Below are 20885 nucleotides of genomic sequence, written 5' to 3' on the forward strand. Positions count from 1 at the left end.
AACCGAGGTCCCCCCACATCGCGCCACCATATTAAAATTTTTTAACCCTTAATCTGCCGACCGCACACCGCTGCCACCTACGTTATCCCTATGAACCCCTAATCTGCTGCCCCTAACACCGCCGACCCCTATATTATATTTATTAACCCCTAATATGCCGCCCCCAACGTCGCCGCTACCTACCTACACTTATTAACCCCTAATCTGCCGACCGGACCGTGCCATTATTATAAGAAAGTTATTAACCCCTAATCCGCCTCACTCCCGCCTCAATAACCCTATAATAAATAGTATTAACCCCTAATCTGCCCTCCCTAACATCGCCGACACCTAACTTCAAGTATTAACCCCTAATCTGCCGATCGGAGCTCACTGCTACTCTAATAAATTTTTTAACCCCTAAAGCTAATTCTAACCCTAACCCTAACACCCCCCTAAGTTAAATATAATTTTATTCTAACAAAATAAATTAACTCTTATTAAATAAATTATTCCTATTTAAAGCTAAATACTTACCTGTAAAATAAACCCTAATATAGCTACAATATAAATAATAATTATATTGTAGCTATTTTAGGATTAATATTTATTTTACAGGCAACTTTGTATTTATTTTAACCAGGTACAATAGCTATTAAATAGTTAATAACTATTTAATAGTTACCTAGTTAAAATAATTACAAAATTACCTGTAAAATAAATCCTAACCTAAGTTACAATTAAACCTAACACTACACTATCAATAAAAAAATTAAATAAACTACCTACAATTATCTACAATTAAACCTAACACTACACTATCAATAAATTAATTAAATACAATACCAACAAATAAATACAATTAAATAAACTAACTAAAGTACAAAAAATAAAAAAAGCTAAGTTACAAAAAATAAAAAAATATTTACAAACATTAGAAAAATATTACAACAATTTTAAACTAATTACACCTACTCTAAGCCCCCTAATAAAATAACAAAGCCCCCCAAAATAAAAAAATGCCCTACCCTATTCTAAAAGTAAAATAGAAAATCTCTTTTACCTTACCAGCCCTGAAAAGGGCCCTTTGCGGGGCATGCCCCAAAGAATTCAGCTCTTTTGCCTTTTAAAAAAAAACCATACAATACCTCCCCCAACATTACAACCCACCACCCACATACCCCTAATCTAACCCAAACCCCCCTTAAATAAACCTAACACTAAGCCCCTGAAGATCTCCCTACCTTGTCTTCACCCCACCGGGTCCCGATCTGTCCAGAAGAGCCTCCGATGTCTTGATCCAAGCCCAAGCGGGGGGCTGAAGAGTGACATCCATCCTCGGGCTGAAGTCTGGATCCAAGCGGCGGCTGAAGAAATCCATCATCGGGCTGAAGTCTTGATCCAAGCGGGCGCTGAAGAAGTCCATCATCGGGATGAAGTCTTCTATGAAGCAGCATCTTCAATCTTCTTTGTTCTGGAGCCATCATCTTCCAAGCGACGCGGATCCATCCTCTTCTACAGAAGCCTACTCGCCGAATGACGGTTCCTTTAAATGACGTCATCCAAGATGGCGTCCGTCGAATTCTGATTGGCTGATAGGATTCTATCAGCCAATCGGAATTAAGGTAGGAAAATTCTGATTGGCGGATGGAATCAGCCAATCAGATTCAAGTTCAATCCGATTGGCTGATCCGATCAGCCAATCAGATTGAGCTTGCATTCTATTGGCTGATTTTAGAATAGGGTAGGGCATTTTTTTATTTTGGGGGGCTTTGTTATTTTATTAGGGGGCTTAGAGTAGGTGTAATTAGTTTAAAATTGTTGTAATATTTTTCTAATGTTTGTAAATATTTTTTTATTATTTGTAACTTAGTTCTTTTTTATTTTTTGTACTTTAGTTAGTTTATTTAATTGTATTTATTTGTAGGTATTGTATTTAATTAATTTATTGATAGTGTAGCGTTAGGTTTAATTGTAGATAATTGTAGGTATTTTATTTAATTAATTTATTGATAGTGTTTAATTGTAACTTAGGTTAGGATTTATTTTACAGTTAATTTTGTAATTATTTTAACTAGGTAACTATTAAATAGTTATTAACTATTTAATAGCTATTGTACCTGGTTAAAATAAATACAAAGTTGCCTGTAAAATAAATATTAATCCTAAAATAGCTACAATATAATTATTATTAATATTGTAGCTATATTAGGGTTTATTTTACAGGTAAGTATTTAGATTTAAATAGGAATAATTTATTTAATAAGAGTTAATTTATTTCGTTAGAATAAAATTATATTTAACTTAGGGGGTGTTAGAGTTAGGGTTAGAATTAGCTTTAGGGGTTAAAAAATTTATTAGAGTAGCGGTGAGCTCCGATCGGCAGATTAGGGGTTAATACTTGAAGTTAGGTGTCGGCAATGTTAGGGAGGGCAGATTAGGGGTTAATACTATTTATTATAGGGTTATTGAGGCGGGGGTGAGGCGGATTAGGGGTTAATAACTTTATTATAATAGCGGCGCGGTCCGGTCAGCAGATTAGGGGTTAATAAGTGTAGGTAGGTAGCGGCGACGTTGGGGGCGGCATATTAGGGGTTAATAAATATAATATAGGGGTTGGCGGTGTTAGGGGCAGCAGATTAGGGGTACATAGGTATAATGTAGCTTGCGGTGGTGTACGGAGCGGCAGATTAGGGGTTAATAATAAAATGCAGGGGTCAGCGATAGCGGGGGCGGCAGATTAGGGTTTAATAAGTGTAAGGTTAGGGGTGTTTAGACTCGGGGTACATGTTAGGGTGTTAGGTGCAGACATAGGAAGTGTTTCCGCATAGGAAACAATGGGGCTGCGTTAGGAGCTGAACGCTGCTTTTTTGCAGGTGTTAGTTTTTTTTTCAGCTCAACTAGCCCCATTGTTTTCTATGGGGGAATCGTGCACGAGCACGTTTTTTAAGCTGGCCGCGTCCGTAAGCACCGCTGGTATCGAGAGTTGCAGTGGCGTTAAATATGCTCTACGCTCCCTTTTTTGGAGCCTAACGCAGCCCTTCTGTGAACTCTAAATACCAGCGGTATTTAAAAGGTGCGGGAGAAAAAAAGCACGCGTAGCTAACGCACCCCTTTGGCCGCAGAACTCTAAATCTAGCCGTAAATTATTCATATTTAAAACTAAATACTTACCTGTAAAATAAACCCTAAGATAGCTATGATATAACTTATAATTATATTGTAGCTATTTTAGGCTTTATTTTTATTTTACAGGCAACTTTGTATTTATTTTAACTAGGTACAATAGTTATTAAATAGTTATTAACTATTTAATAGCTACCTAGTTAAAATACTTACAAAATTACCTTTAAAATAAATCCTAACCTAAGTTACAATTAAACCTAACACTACACTATCGTTAAATAAATTAAATAAATTACCTACAATTACCTAAAATTAAATTAAATTAAATACACTAAACTATAGTACAAAAACAAACAAACACTAAATTACAGAAAATAAAAAAGAATTACAAGAAGTTTAAACTAATTACACCTAATCTAAGCCCCCTAATAAAATAATAAAGCCCCCCAAAATAAAAAAATGCCCTACCCTATTCTAAATTACCAAGTAACCAGCTCTTTTACCAGCCCTTAAAAGGGCTTTTTGCGGGGCATTACCCCAAAGTAATCAGCTCTTTTACCTGAAAAAAAAAAAAATACAACCCCCCCAACATTAAAACCCACCACCCACATACCCCTACTCTAACCCACTCAAACCCCCCTTAAAAAAACCTAATGCTAACCCCCTGAAGATCATCCTACCTTGAGCCGTCTTCACCCAACTGGGCCGAAATCTTCATCCAAGGTGCGCAGAGGAGGTCCTTCATCCGGTAGAAGTCTTCATCCAGGCGGCGTCTTCAATCTTCATCCATCCGGAGTGGAGCCAATGGCGTGGAGCCAATCGGAATTAAGGTAGGAAAAATCTGATTGGCTGATTCAATCAGCCAATCAGATTGAAGCTCAATCCGATTGGCTGATCCAATCAGCCAATCGGATTGAGCTCACATTCTATTGGCGAGCTCAATCTGATTGGCTAACTACATAATGGCTAACTACATAACTACATAATGGCACTGATTGCCTGCACCTCTGCTAGTCCCTCCAGCTTTTTTGTGTTTCTTTGCAAGGTCATTGCATTCTATCTTATTTAGATTTTCGCTATATGTGGGGATTTAATTAAAATATGTAAGCTGGTATACAGAGCTTCAGAATTATGCCATTTTAGCAGCGACCATCTCCACCCCCCAGACAATATAATTTTAAACAACTCAAAATTACTTATTTTATCTAACTGTCTTTATTTTCTTGCTATCCTTTATTGAAGGAGCAACAATGTAATAGCTAAATACATCTGTTGAGTCAATGAGAAGAGGCAAATATGCAGCAGCTAGCTCCCAGTAGTGCAATGCTGCTACTCTGTCTACCTAGGTATGTTTTTGAACAATGGATAGGGATATAAGAAGTAAATTGAAAAGTTATTTATAATTCCATTCTCTATATGGCTCAACAAAACAATATTTTTCATGTCCCTTAAGTCTATCTATCTATGATCTATCTATCTATCTATCTATCTATCTATCTATCTATCTGTCTGTCTGTCTGTCTGTCTGTCTGTCTGTCTTTCTTGTTTTCTTTCATCTATCTATCTATCTATCTATCTATCTATCTATCTATCTATCTATCGAGAGATTATTTAAATGTTTAAAATCAATGTCAGAACCTGCACATTACTATATATCCCTACTGGTTATCTCATCATAGTATGAAGGAGCTTAAGTGTTAATTTTCTTTTGAAATAATAATTCATTTACTGCATTTTGTGTTCAGTTACTGCTATTGCAACAGATCTGTATTGTAAATTTGTATTAATAGCTTTAGACAAAGCCAGATATTGCATGTTACCTATACATTTGCTAGAAATTAATTTGTTGATAGACTCATACGTTTGACAAAAGAGTCAGCCCATGAATACTACATTCCCAAAAAAGTCAAATCAATCACTTTTTTGATCAGTTATTTCACTGTAGTTAATAGAAAAGAGGCAAGCCATTTTGTAACTTTTCTCACCAGATGGTAAAGATGTTACGTGTTCTGACCCTTTCTCAAATACCAGAAATCTTGCCATCTGTCCTTAAACTCATTGTAATGATATGTGATGTATTATGACTGAAAATAGAACTACAGTAAACATGTCAAGATGTGTTTAAGTCATTAGATTTCACGGTGAAACATTTGGCTGTAACTTTGAAAATGTTTAGAAGAATAGGTTTATTACAAGAAAGCTTACACATGATTACATTTGATAAAACAAGCAATGTGAAATACCCTTGAGAAATTAGTACATCATTCAATGGCATTACTGGAATCTTAATAGCTTAACTTGTTACATATATATATATATATTATATTTTTTTTGCTATTTGTTTTTTTGGTATATCTCATTGGGGTAAAGGTGTAGTTTAGCATCCCATCCCAAATTTGGAAGGTACCACATCCTGCTGTGGGGGAGCCATGGATGGTTCCCAGTGGCGGTTGTGATGCCGGGAACGATATTGGAACAGAGCGTTGCGGCGCCCGGGAACAATATTGGAAAAGAGCTTTCTGGTCCCATACCTGCCTCAGGCACCTCAACCGCCTCTAGGCACCTACTCATGCCCACCCCCTCCCTTTCACATTACCTTTCTGAAGTAATTCCCATGGTAAAGTGTACGTTTCTGAAGTAATTCCCACAGTAAAAATATAACATGCTTAGGTAAATGTGGAGTTGATCGATCTGTTCCGATATCGTTCTGGGGCACCGCCACCACCGCTGGGAACCTATTCATGGTCCCACCATGGCGGGATGTGGTACCTTCCAAATTTGGGATACTAAACTACACCTTTACCCTTAATGTATTGCTAAATATGTAAATCAAGTGTTTGTTATATATTAATAATATCACATCTCTCTTGAATTACTTTATATGTCTCGCCATATTTGTCTCGCCACCTACTAGTGTGGAAAATCTAGTGACTCTACTGTAAAACTAAGGATACATGTGCATTACTTAAAATGTTTTTTTCAGTAAACACTCTGGGGCCTATTTATTAATATGCGAGCGGACATGATATGATGTAGCGTATCATGACCGCCACACATCGATAAATCCAGACAGCATACCCTGTCAGCATTTATCATTACACAAGCAGTTTTTGTGAACTGCTTGTGCAATGCCGCCCCCTGCACATTCAGCCGCTAGTAGGGAGTGTCAATCAGCCCGATCATATAGGATCCGGGGGATTGATGTCCGCGGCCTCAGAGCAGGTGGACAAGATTGCTTCATAACTGCTGTTTCCGGCGCGCCTGATAATTCAGCCCCACTGTCTGTGTTGTGTAGGAAAACTTCAATATAGCCCCCGCACTGATATCACAGGTGAGTAATGATGTTGGCTGAATTTTGCTGAATCTGTTATCCCTATTATTTCCTAAGGGAGACACATCGCCACTCGTCGGCACAGTGAGGGTCAGCCCACTTGTTTACAATATATCACCCGACTAAAAAAGGAAGAGAGGGGGCGCCCTAAGTGTGAAAGAGGAGATGTGACCAAATAATCCTATATTTATCTAAATATTAAATAATATTAATAAATTTTTACAATAATAATACTGAGGTGATATATCAAAGCTATATACTGTGTACGCCAGTATCAATGTGGTACAAGAATTATATATCATACAATGTGCAATGTTAACCAGTGTTAACCAATAACAATGTGATACAAAGTAATACAGATAATCAAAAAAGACAAACAAGATGATAATAAAGTGAAAGTCTCTATTGAGGTAGGAGGCAGCTATCTGTGATGATCCAGGCCAGGATCCAGGAGCAGCAATCTATGAAAAGAAAAAACAGAAGCGCCACATGGCCCAATATTGTTTGGTCCGGAACTAGTAGATCTTAAAGTAATGGGTAAACTCACGTTTAGTAGAGCACCTCAATTAGTGCTAAAAATGCGGTCTTGGATCTATTCAGTCACCCAGAAGACCAACTTCCTGCACAGGAACTGATGTCTGTATAGACAGAAGGGAGACACAGGTGCCTATATAGCCTAGTATTGTTGGTACAAGGATGTCAATACAAGCAAAGAGAAGAATAATACTCACAAAGTATAAAGCACCTCTTGTGATGCTATAGAGGCATGAAGGGATCAATTCAGTCACCCAACAGACTTGTGGCCAGACATCCAAGTGGATTCAGAGGTGCAGATGGATCCCACAGTGGGCCAAAAAAGGAGATATTCCTCAGGAGAAGGATAAAAGATATATATCCCAACAAAAGATGCAGCAAGTGTTCAAATATTAAAAAATGACTTTAATAAAATTATAAAATCACAGGCAACGCGTTTCTCAGCCAATGGCTGTTTCATCAGGCTTCATAAAATGTTTACTGAACACTTACTAAATATACCCTAAACCTAAATTAATTGATATTGAACAGGTGATAGTGGGATGGGTCCACTTGATTAGTAATGTGATCCCAACCAATCAGCTGCTACCATATATGGCACACATTAAAACATAAACTTAAACAATGGACAGTATAGTATACAATGCATAATAACAGATTTCATACATTCCTAGTTAATATTATTCATATTATATTTCATTTGAACAAAAAAATTTAATAAACTTAAAAAATTATACCTTGTTTTGAGTAATGATAAATAAAGCACACATTAAAGCACACAATAAAATATCAACAATACACAGTATGGGAGACACTGCTTAATAGCAATATTTATATATTCCTAGTTGGTATTATTCATATTATATTTCATTTAAGCAATAATTTTACTAGACTTAAAAAAGTCATACCTTGTTATGAGTGACATGTTGTATCAAGGCCAGTTGATTTGGAGTGACATGCATGATTAAGATCAGACAGAGCACAACAATTCCAATATTTATGAGCGATAAGTTTTTTTAAAAAATGGGTGTCCCAGTCAGCTATTTTCTACAGTTTTTGGTTGTATGTAATTTGAATTCAGCGCCGACGAAGTCGGCGTCTACAGGCGCTTAGTGCGCATGACAAGCCTCAATCAGCTGTTGCCTAATCACTGCATACGCTCAAGAGTAGGCGTCGGCGATATCTACATTCCTCAGCGCTAGATGCGCATGACCAGCCTCAATGCATATGTCGAATCAGGATCGCACAGTAGTGATCCTGATTCAAATACGTGGCGCTAGCTAATAGGACTAAAATAAAATAAAATATATATAAACAATATATATATAAATATATATATATATATATATATATATATATATATAAATATAAAATCAAAGCTTTGAAGTTGGGTTATCCTGATACGCATTGACCCCTTTACTACCTGAACTTTCAAAGAAGAACTTGCCCTAATACCAGAGAGTTTTTATCCTTTGTGCTATCACTCCATTTTTTTATTTACCTGTCAAAACTATATATATATGTTTTTAAGTAAACAACCCAAGGTATTGATCTAGGTCCATTTTGGTATATTTCATGCCAACATATTACTGCCAAATGCAATTATATCTAAAAAAATTGTTAACTTTTTCACAAACTTTGGGTTTACATACTGCTTGTGCAATCATGGCACACATGATTGCAAATGCTTCTTTGGTATCCCCTTTGTTCAGAAATATCAGACATGCATGACTTTGCCATTGCTTTTTGGTAAGTAGAAGGCTGCTAATTGCAGCTGCCCACCACACTTTATTATTATTTCTGGCAGTGAAGGGGTTAATCAGATAGCTTAAAAGGTTAATTTTAGCTTTAGTCTAGAGATTACCCTCCCACCTGACACCTGACACCCCCAGATCCCTACCTTATCCCTCCCAAATTGCTCTCTTCCTCACTAACCCCCACTGATCACCACCATCTTAGGTACTGGCCAATATGAATATTTAAGGCATTTATAAAAAAAAAGTTGTATTTTTTTTTTTTATTTGCTGCATCAGCTCTCTAACCCTCCCCCCTCTAACTATTGTCTGCCATCTTAGATACTGGCATCTGTCTGCCAGTACCTATAAAATGCTTTTTTTTTTTTTTTAAATGTTTTTTTTTTTAAATACTTCTGTAGTGTAGTGGTCCCCCCCCCCCCTCCGGATTGTTAGTTAGGGAGTGTAAGGATTCCATCCCTGGTTTTCCTTATTACTGCAGCTCACCTTCACACACCTGTATTTAAGGCATGTCTCCGCCCCAAACAAGTGCTTAGTTATTGTGTTCAGTACAGCTAAGCTGTTTGCTCAGTCGCTTAGAGCAGCTTGTTCATAGGAATATCGAATTCAGATAATACTCAACCTTTTGGATTACAAATACCAGTTACAACTGGTCTAATTGCAAGTCTTTTTCACCAGACAGTACTGGAATCTTCACATACCTGCAAATCTTGCCTAAACAACCCTCTCAGGTACCAGTTGCTTACACTGCCTGAATTGGTGCAGCGGGTTACTACTCTCCCAACTAAGGAGCTTTACACTGCTGTGTTTGCACACAACCTGCGGTCTACCGGGACTCACCCAGAATTCTCTCAAGTGTGTTACAACTGCAACTTACTCTCTCTTTGTACACAGACTTTACTATTTGCATTCCCATACTGACAGCTATTAGGTAAAGCGGAGATAAGTCTTAACAATCCGTCTTCCTCACAGCGCTACGGGTCTAGTGTGACGTCACCTAAAGGGAACTCCCCGGGAGTCAGACACTCCTCTGCCTGCGGCTTCAACTTTCACTGCGCTGTCTCCCCGCTATACAGAAAGATTCACAGAAGCCTGTCTGCCGCTGCAGCTTACAAGACCGCACACTGGTTATCTCTGGTAAAGTAACAAAGTTGTCTAAGCCATAGCTGTGCCTGCTATTCAGTAAAAGGTGAAAGTATTCAATACATTTAGTTCCTTCTCACGGATATCAATATTGCTACATTACAAAGTTGCCATAACCCACGTTTTTGACTAAAGAAGTCATTTGATAAAATCTCACTCTGATAAAACACAGCCTATGCCAATACAATAGTCTGTTGCTTAGAGTGATACATTCAAACAATTAAGAGCTCAGGCAGTTGTGATCCCTCACAAGATAATTCATTACAGAATCTTACAGGGAGAGCCACCAACCCCCCACCCAACCTTTTATTTTTTTCTGTAGTGTAGGGCAATCCCACTCCCTTCCCTCCCCGTGCACGGATCGCGCACCCACCTCCTGGATTACCTCCCACACCTCCCATCAGCATCAGCAGATGATCTTTACAGATGGCAACACACACAGGGGTCAATTTGCTATTGGCCGAATTCGGCCAATTCACCCTGTTTCTGCGCAAGCCCTCTGCAGGGGTCGGTATCCACATTCAGCGATGTCTGGCGGGCATGATACATTACAGCGTTGACCCCATAGTGTCACCATCTGTAACAATCTGGCATCTGGCATCTGCCTTCATATGGAAGCGGAGCACCGATTGTGCACCAGTTCCATATGCGGAAGTTGCCTGGAGCTCAGGAACTCGTGTTAGCAGCTCTAACTTATTAGCCAACACTGCCCTGCAGCTCAGACGTGTATATACATTATGCAGTGCAATAAGCAAAGTACTGCATGACGTATAAATACATTGGATTGGGTTAAGGGGTTAAATTCAATAGCTCTCGAGCAAACGTGTTTACTTTCAGCTTGTAATACACACACTGCTTCCAACGCACACAAGGAGCTGTGACAAACCTCTTAACGTTTGCACAACAGCAAGCAACTCATAATGTTTTATACACAGAGAGAGAGATAGATTATATAGATTCAGGTATTTAAAATTTTCTATGACTGTACAAAGTTAAGCCCTATTTTGCATTTTTGTGATGCCCTGTTTAGTCTTGTAACTTTGTATTGCGTTAGCGGATTCTGCAGTTTTTTGACAATCCACAAGTGGAATGCTGAAAATTTTTAGTAAATTTGTTGAATATTTTTTGTGTTATCAAGTTTTAGTGGAAAAAAGTTACTTTTCCTTATCACTTAGTATCGAAAAATATTAATAGTACTGCACCAATGTTCACAAATTTTAGCATGCAGTTAGATTTTCTTTTCTAGCAGGTGCTTTTTTGGGGAAAAATATACTGAGATATACTTATTTTATTATATTTCAAGCATGCTCCCTTAACCAAAAAGCTGAAAGACAATGAAAACGATTAGTAGCTTTATTTGAGATTTGCGGGAATTGTAGTCCCTGATATTGGTCTTTATGATATTGTAGCTTGAAGGGCACTAAGTACCTACTGTTGTTTCTGGTAGCATGAGTGTATGTGGAAGTCAGATCACACTTACACTACACATATTGTCCAGGCACACACTATGATGGAACTGCTGATGTTCATGGTTGATAGTGGCAATTTTAATAAGTCAGAGTGTTTAATGCTCCATTTTAGATATATAGAGAAAGGTTTCCAAACCCTTCCCAGTCTGTGAGCGGAAACAGATATACCTGGAGTAGCCATGAAGCTTTTATGTAACAGTGATAACCTGAAAACCAAGTAAGTTTTTCCTAGCAAAGAAAATGTTAATCTTTAACAGTCAGTTAAAGGGAAATTCCGGTCAAAATTTAAATGCACATAGATGAATTACATAATTGAATAGACACCTATTTGCAAAAAATGCTTCTAGTAAAATGTATTACTGTTTTAGTGTTAACATATTTCTCTGCATGTGCATGTGAAGCATAGCTAGATATTCTCAGTGCACCAGCATTATAAATACTGCAAAGTGAGTCATTACCAGATGATACAAAGACCTTAGGCTCTCTGAGCAAGTGCCGTATAAAATGCTGGTGCACAGTGCATATTTAAATACACATTTGAAACAGCTATAGCTTTTATTAGAAGCATTTTTGCTAATACATGTATATTGCAAAAATGCTTCTATTTAAAACTAAAATGCATCCATGTGGATTTCAATTTTGGCTGGAATGTCCCTTTAAGTTCTGAAAATCATACATAATATTTGTGTGCATGAAAGTTTCTGTGATCAGAATAATGAGTGTTCTTGCAGTAAGCCATCTCTTTTTTTAAATAAAACAAAGAAAAAAATAAGGCAGAATTTGGCAGAATTTTTTAGTTCAGGCACTGGGAGGTGCCATTCTAAGGGGTCAATTTATTAAGGTGTGGACGGACATGATACGCGATATCGTATCATGTCCGCTGCACATCGACTGCTGGTGCAATGCCTCCCCTTCAGATTTGCGGCCAATCAGCCGCTAGCAGGGGGAGTCAATTGACCCGATTGTATCCGATCAGGCTGATTGCTGTCCGCCACCTCAGAGGTGGCAGACGAGTTAAGGAGCAGCGGTCTGAGGACCGCTGCTTCTTTACTTCCGCTTCAGGCGGACCTGAAGCAGAGTGGGTTGGAAGCAGTATCTGCTGCTTCATAAATCGACACCTAAGTCTCATCTTAGCAAGGTTGGTGCTCTGTGACGAAGAGAAGAGGGTTGTGCTGCTCCACAGCATGCTTAGGTAAGTATTTTAGTTGCTACAGGTTAACTTTTTCACTTGTAGCAGTGAAACACGTCAATGAATTTAACAAAAACTAATGTAAATGTTCCATGAATGGCCTGTATTCATTTTGTTTAAAACGAGATGAATACCAAACAGCACAGGCGCCAAATATTGAAAACACCAAGTATTTTTGAATATTTAGAATGAAAGATTTGTCCGAGCTGAACATTTTGCCTGTGCACATGACTAGTAAACAGCTATACAGGGAGTGCAGAATTATTAGGCAAATGAGTATTTTGACCACATCATCCTCTTTATGCATGTTGTCTTACTCCAAGCTGTATAGGCTCGAAAGCCTACTACCAATTAAGCATATTAGGTGATGTGCATCTCTGTAATGAGAAGGGGTGTGGTCTAATGACATCAACACCCTATATCAGGTGTGCATAATTATTAGGCAACTTCCTTTCCTTTAGCAAAATGGGTCAAAAGAAGGACTTGACAGGCTCAGAAAAGTCAAAAATAGTGAGATATCTTGCAGAGGGATGCAGCACTCTTAAAATTGCAAAGCTTCTGAAGCGTGATCATCGAACAATCAAGCGTTTCATTCAAAATAGTCAACAGGGTCGCAAGAAGCGTGTGGAAAAACCAAGGCGCAAAATAACTGCCCATGAACTGAGAAAAGTCAAGCATACAGCTGACAAGATGCCACTTGCCACCAGTTTGGCCATATTTCAGAGCTGTAACATCACTGGAGTGCCCAAAAGCACAAGGTGTGCAATACTCAGAGACATGGCCAAGGTAAGAAAGGCTGAAAGATGACCACCACCGAACAAGACACACAAGCTGAAACGTCAAGACTGGGCCAAGAAATATCTCAAGACTGATTTTTCTAAGGTTTTATGGACTAATGAAATGAGAGTGAGTCTTGATGGGCCAGATGGATGGGCCGTGGCTGGATTGGTAAAGGGCAGAGAGCTCCAGTCCGACTCAGACGCCAGCAAGGTGGAGGTGGAGTACTGGTTTGGGCTGGTATCATCAAAGATGAGCTTGTGGGGCCTTTTCGGGTTGAGGATGGAGTCAAGCTCCACTCCCAGTCCTACTGCCAGTTTCTGGAAGACACCTTCTTCAAGCAGTGGTACAGGAAGAAGTCTGCATCCTTCAAGAAAAACATGATTTTCATGCAGGACAATGCTCCATCACACGCGTCCAAGTACTCCACAGCGTGGCTGGCAAGGAAGGGTATAAAAGAAGAAAATCTAATGACATGGCCTCCTTGTTCACCTGATCTGAACCCCATTGAGAACCTGTGGTCCATCATCAAATGTGAGATTTGCAAGGAGGGAAAACAGTACACCTCTCTGAACAGTGTCTGGGAGGCTGTGGTTGCTGCTGCACGCAATGTTGATGGTGAACAGATCAAAACACTGACAGAATCCATGGATGGCAGGCTTTTGAGTGTCCTTGCAAAGAAAGGTGGCTATATTGGTCACTGATTTGTTTTTGTTTTGTTTTTGAATGTCAGAAATGTATATTTGTGATGTTATATTGGTTTCACTGGTAAAAATAAATAATTGAAATGGGTATATATTTGTTTTTTGTTAAGTTGCCTAATAATTATGCACAGTAATAGTCACCTGCACACACAGATATCCCCATAAAATAGCTATAACTAAAAACAAACTAAAAACTACTTCCAAAACTATTCAGCTTTGATATTAATGAGTTTTGTGGGTTCATTGAGAACATGGTTGTTGTTCAATAATAAAATTAATCCTCAAAAATACAACTTGCCTAATAATTCTGCACTCCCTGTAATTTTAGAGAAATCTATTTTGGAGCTCTGACTGAAGTCACAGTCAAATAGTAGGGAAATTCCATATCCAAAGTGGCTGTCATTCAACTCCCTGCATGAGTGGATGATGAGGATTCTGTTACTAGTCTCCTAGTGAGTAAAGCAAAAATGAATTAAATAGCATACTTCCAATGTCTTGTTTAGATTTTTATAAGATTATAAGATATGGGGAAATTCTAGATAAATAGATGGCATCAGCGCAGGATGGCATCAGCTTACAGGATGGCTCAGCTCCGCGCCGCCGGGATGAAGATAGAAGACGTCCCCGGATGGATGAAGACCTTGCCGCCTGGATGTCCGGACTTCAGAAACTGTGAGTAGATATCCTGGGGTTAGTGCTAGTTTTTTGTTTTTTTTGGGGGGTGGTTTTGTTTTTAAGATTAGTGTTTGGGCTTTGAAAAAGAGCTGGATGCCCATTTAAGGGCAATGCAAAAGAGCTAAATGCCCTTTTAAGGACAATGCCCATACAAATGCCCCTTTAGGGGCAATAGGTATTTTAGACTTTTTTAGAGTTAGGTTTTTTATTTTGGGGGGTTGGTTGGGTGGTGGGTTTTACTGTTGGGGAGGACTTTGTATTTGTTTACAGGTAAAAGAGCTGATCTTTAGGGCAATGCCCTACAAAAGGCAAAGGGTTATTGATAGCTTATTGTAGGCTAGGGGTTGTTTTTATTTTGGGGGAGGGCTTTTTTATTTTTATAGGGCTATTAGATTAAGTGTAATTGTTTTTATTTGTTTTTATTTTTGATATTTTCGTTTATTTTTTATAATCTTAGTGTTTTTTATTTTTTGTGATTTTAGTATTTATTATTTTTGGTAAACTTAGATTTTTTAAATTTATATTGTAATTTTAATTTAAAATTAGGGGGATGTTAGGTTTAGGTGTTAATAGTTTGATTTAGTGTTTTGCGATGTTGGGGGGCCGGCAGTTTAGGGGTTAATACGTTTATTTAGTGGCAGAGATGTGGGAGGCTGGAGGTTTAGGAGTTAATAACTTTATTTAGTGGCGGGGATGTCGCGGCGGCAGATTAGGGGGTAATAACTTTATTTAGGTGTCGGCAAAGTCGGGGGCAGCAGATTAGGGGTGTTTAGACTTAGGGTTTATGTTAGGGTGTTAGGTTTAAATGTAACTTTTTTTCCCCCATAGACATCAATGGGGTTGCGTTACGGAGATTTTTAATTCCGCATTTCAGGGTTTTTTTCGAACACTTTCTCCCCAATGATGTCTATAGGGGAAAGCGTGCATGAGCACGTCAAAGCAGCCCTTGGATTTTGTGCGGTATGGAGCTTATCGCCACCATATCGCACGCATAAGGAGGCCTTTCAGAAACTCGTAATGGCAGCGCTATGGTGGGTGAAATAACGCAACTTTTGTTGCATTCGTTTTGCACCCTGTTTAGCGCAAAACTCGTAATCTAGATGATAGTGAGTCAGGTTATGGTAATATTAGAATAAAAGTAAATATTGTTCTGGGTTCTGGATAAAGGGGTTGTGTATCATATTGAGATTTTATAGAGCTTTCTAATATGACATATATGACAGGGCAAGTGGGCTCCATTAGCGTAGACAACAAGGCAAACTAATAGGTGACAAAAACAGAGTCATGTGCCTCATGAGAGTTATAAATGTGCTGATGTTTTTAAACAGATTAAAGCATTCAATATCATACTGTTTTCAGGCTATCACTGCAATGTCTCTCCCACAACTCCGTTTGCTAGCCGCGGGTAGAGGACCAAACTTACACTTTTGTGCATTCATTATAGCAGTATATTAGGTATAGTACGTGCAGTATACTAAAACACACATATCTATATAATTATAAAAACTAAACTGTGGTGAGCAGTGCTAGCATTACAGAATTATAAAAACTAAACTGTGAAGAACTATGTTAACATTATTGAATATCATAGAAAGTCTCAGCAATATTATTATGGCCTTCAAAACCCAGGCAGTATTAAAGAAAAAGTACAAATATTTTGTCAACCCCTGGGTTTTGTTTGCAGGTTTGGCAGTATCTTGTTATATATATGGCAGTCTCTTTGTAAGAGGTCAGTGGAGTGATTCAGGGCAAAGACTATTGTGTTGGCTTCATTTAGTGCCCCTTTAGAGATGTGTAAGCTCCATGTTATGTCAAACATGCTGTAGAGGGTACCAAACTGGGAGCTAACTTCATCACAGCTTTTACCCGGGCTGATAGTAGTAGACAAAAGGCTTGCCCGTTTCATGCTCATGACAGGTCAGGAGCCCCCCTAAACTCCTGCACCGCCATATATATCAGGGAATGTCCTCTTATTTGCAGAGGTATGCTCTGCATTCCGGTATGTGTTTTTGGCTCATTGGTAATGCATATTTTGAACACTCTGCTGCTGGCTGGTGCCAGGCTCCAAAGTGCCATCAGAAGTCAAAGGTTTGGTGCTCAAAGTGGAGTAAGAAATCCACTGGTGCTCTATTATTAAGGTGTTGGAAAAGTTTCTCTAGCCTCTCCAAACGGTTATTGATATCTTCTTGTGAGTTCACTACCCATGCGGCGCCCATTTTAATTGTACTGTAGTGAAGGCCACATGAGCTATTTCAACCCTTATGCTTGTCCTCCTTAATCTATCTTCTGTCTCCTCTTCTGTCCTTCTCGGCAGGGAAATAAGTTGGTATAAGCTGTGCAGGACTGCTAGTATGGTCAGTTTTGTTACAGTACCTCAGAGCACCGAGGGGAGTGGCCTTGCCTACAGTTAGCTGCCACTCTAGGCCTCTACTGTCTGATTCCGAGCTCCAGGATCAATATTACAGCATAAATTGCGATGAATGTAATACCACTATGTACTGAAACACAATGATATATGAAGACGGTATTTTTGCTGTAGGATTCTTCACAAAAATTTTTCAAAGATTCATCTTAAGCTCTGGAAAGTGCGACCGCACTGGATCGCTGTTCAGACATGCCCCCAATCCATTCATTTTTTATATAACTGTCAGCCAGTATAGGAATGCTTAATACTCATTAGATATAACTTTATGTGTGTAGAATCAGATTGAGGTAACTTATATGAACATCCCTGTAGCGATACTCCGCTAGGGGTCTCCCTTGCTCTGTCCAAACCACCGCCACCGGATAGTGGGACAAGAGATATAGTTGCTGAGACCGGGGTCAAGCCAGTGCTTGTATCTCCCCCAGCTGGGCTGGTCTCAGTGGGCTCCCAGTCAGGTAGCATCTTCTCTGCCCTGCAACTCTTTCCTGGCAGGTATTGTCCCCTCTGCCTGTATGCTTCTAGGCAGGAATAAATCTCTCTGCCTGGCTGCTTCTTGGCAGGAATAGATCCCTCTGCCTCCAAATAGTGGGACCAGGGCTATTGTGGCTGAGACCGTGGTCAAGCCAGCAGCTGTAGCTCCCCCAGCTGGGCTGGTCTCAGTGATCTCCCATACAGGTAGCGTCTCCACTGCCTGTCTGCTTCTAGGCAGGAATAGATCCCTCTGCCTTGCTGCTCCTTTCAGGCAGATAACTTCCCCTCTGCCTCACTCCTTTCTTCAGGTAGGTATTGATTCCTTTCCCTGCACTATCTTTAAAAAGACAATTGGGGCTCAAAAGGCCAGCTCTTTGAATACAGACCCACAGACTCTGTAGCAGGTCTCTCTTGCAGGGAAAGGTGCAGCCAGAATGCAGGGTCAGAACCTCTGCTACTGGTATACCTGGAAAGTATCAAACAGAACCACCTGTTCCAGAAGGAACTACTACTAATGCTTTATTTCACCCAGGACTAGCTTTTACAAACACACCAGTAAGCTTATGGTGACACACACTCCATAAATATAAACATAGGAAAACATAAAGAAAACAGTATACTAAGGGAATATAACTTTGCCAACAGGATGGAGGATTCAGGTAGTTCTAAACAGTAAAAATAACATTTATCTGCTGGTATTTTCGCCTATGCAAATATATGCAAATTAGTCATTCCTTCTCCTGGGTCCATTTTGGTGGTGAGCTTGCAACCAATAGATGGCGCTATTATGATGTTTTTGGGATAGTTCCACCAATAGATGGCGCTGTGTCACACATTGTCTATGTATGTGACTAAAAAACTGTCACAGTGCCCCCCTTGACCAACGGTCTGGCAGACCGGGCTAGATCCTGAACGGATCGGCTTCGGGCTGTCCGGGAAAGAACATGACCAAATGCAACATAACTCAAACAAAACAAGTAATTCTCAGAATCACATCTTTCTTGACGATCCGATCGCTAGCCCCACTGTCCTCTCAACCTGGCTCAAAAATGCTCCCAAGCCAAACATGGAGGCATCTGGGTCCACTCCATGAGCTGGCTGGTTTTAGTTTGTGCTGGGGTTTGAGTGGGGACTGGGTATTGATCCAGTAGATGCTGCAAAGTCTGGTGTCAGCTGACCCAGGTAATTTCCTAACAACACTTCAACCGGCAGATCTTTCATGACCCCAGCCTCTATTGTATGGGTTCCAGCTCCCCAATCCAAATGCACCCAAGTGGTGGGTAACTGATGTATTGATCCCCCTGCCACCCGGACGAGGACAGTGTGTCTGGTCCTCCACTTTGACTGAGCTCGATTTGGCTTTATTAGGGTTAGGGTAGCTCCAGTGTCCCGTAACCCCTGAACTGGTTGACTGTCCAATAGTACTAGCTGCCAGCGGTTATCCTGATCGGCTGCTTGGATGGGTTCCACTTCATGGAGCACCCCTCATACTTCTTGTGTCTCAAGGGGGTCTGCTCCTAAACCAATCAGCAGATGCTGGTTCCCTTCTGTAAACAAGCTCACTGGGGCAGGTTTTCCGGTCACCAGGTGGACAGCCTCCAGCACAGGTCCTAGTGGGGGCCGGGTCCATACCTGCCGGTGTTTACCTTGTGTGCATTTTCTCTGGATGTGTCCTATCTGCTTGCATCCATAGTACCAGGGCCTGGAACCTCTGTTCGGGGTTGCTGGGGTTCTGTTAGGGTGAATTGCCATTTGTGGAAGGGGTGGTGCTGATTGAGGAGACATGGGCCGGGGTATTTCTCAGGGAACCGATTGCTCCTCCTGCCTGGTGTCCTGGTATTCATCGGCCAGGTGAGCAGCTTCATCCACAGTTAATGGTCTCCTGTCTCGGACCCAGTCTCTAACCTCTGAAGATGTGTAATCGTAAAATTGCTCCAGAATTAGCAGCTGCAGTGCATGGTCCAGTGTAGTTGCCTGGCACCCCTGCATCCAGTTGTATGCGGCACGGTGCATCCGGTAGGCCCATTCCATATTAGTGTCTTGCTCCTTTTTCTGCAGATCTCTGAATGTTATGCGGTAGGCCTCTGGGGTAATGGCGTAACGGGCCAGTAGTCTTTCTTTTACCCAGCTGTAGTTCAGGCTATCATCATCGTAAACTGCCCGGTAAGGTTCAGCAGCTCTCCCCATCAACTTACTGGCCAAAATTGTAACCCAGTCTGTGGAAACTACACCTTGTAAAGTACACTGCCTCTCAAAGTCCTGCAGGTATGCATCGATGTCCCCCTCTGCCTCGTTGAAAACTTTGAATGCAGCAAAGGGCAGCTTCTTTGTTCCTTTGTTGCCCCCCTGGCAAGAAGAGGCCCTTTTTCCTGGCCAATGCTGTATTTTGGCAATGCGGAGCCTAAACTCTCTCTCTGCCTGCTGCATGGCAGTCACATCAGACATAATTTTTTCAACAGTCTCCTGAGTGGGCTCGGGACCCAAGAGGGCCAATTGTGCTCAGACTTCCCGCTGAAAATCTGACTCACCAGGGGTCTCCAAGGGTGGTGGGTGGGACTGGTAGCCTTCCATTAGATAAGCAATTAGAGTATCTTTGGATTTATTACTGGCTGATCTTCCTCGAGCTTCCAGCAAATCCTTAAGGGTGCTTCACTTTAGGACCCTGTGCAGCTACTCCATCTACTATTCAGCTGCTACTCAAGAAGGATCTCCCGATGGAGATCAGATCCCAGTGGTGGTTTGGACCTTCCCTGTACAGAAGGGATGATCCCACTGCTGCCACCAAATGTATCGGTACTCTGCTAGGGGTCTCCCTTCCTCTGTTCAAACCCAGGGATGGCCACCGGATAGTGGGACCAGAGATATAGCTGCTGAGACCGGGGTCAAGCCAGCAGCTGTATCTTCCCCAGCTGGGCTGGTCTCAGTGGGCTCCCATGCAGGTTATGTCCCCTCTGCTTGTCTGCTTCTAGGCAGGAATAGATCCCTCTGCCTTGCTGCTCCTTTCAGGTAGGTAACGTCCCCTCTGCCACACTCCTTTCTTCAGGTAGGTATTAATTCCTTTCCCTGCACTGTCTTCAAAAAGATAATTGGGGCTCACAAGGCCAGCTCTTTGCATACAGGCCCACAGACTCTGTAGCAGGTCTCTATTGTAGGTAAAGGTGCAACCAGAATGCAGGATCAGAACCTCTGCTACTGGTATACCTGAAAGAATCAGCAAGAACCACCTGTTCCAGAACAAACTACTACTAATGCTTTATTTCACCCAGGACTAGCTTTTACAAACACACCAGTAAGCTTATGATGACACA

The sequence above is a fragment of the Bombina bombina genome, chromosome 4, assembly GCF_027579735.1.
Source record: "Bombina bombina isolate aBomBom1 chromosome 4, aBomBom1.pri, whole genome shotgun sequence".
NCBI lineage: Eukaryota > Metazoa > Chordata > Amphibia > Anura > Bombinatoridae > Bombina > Bombina bombina.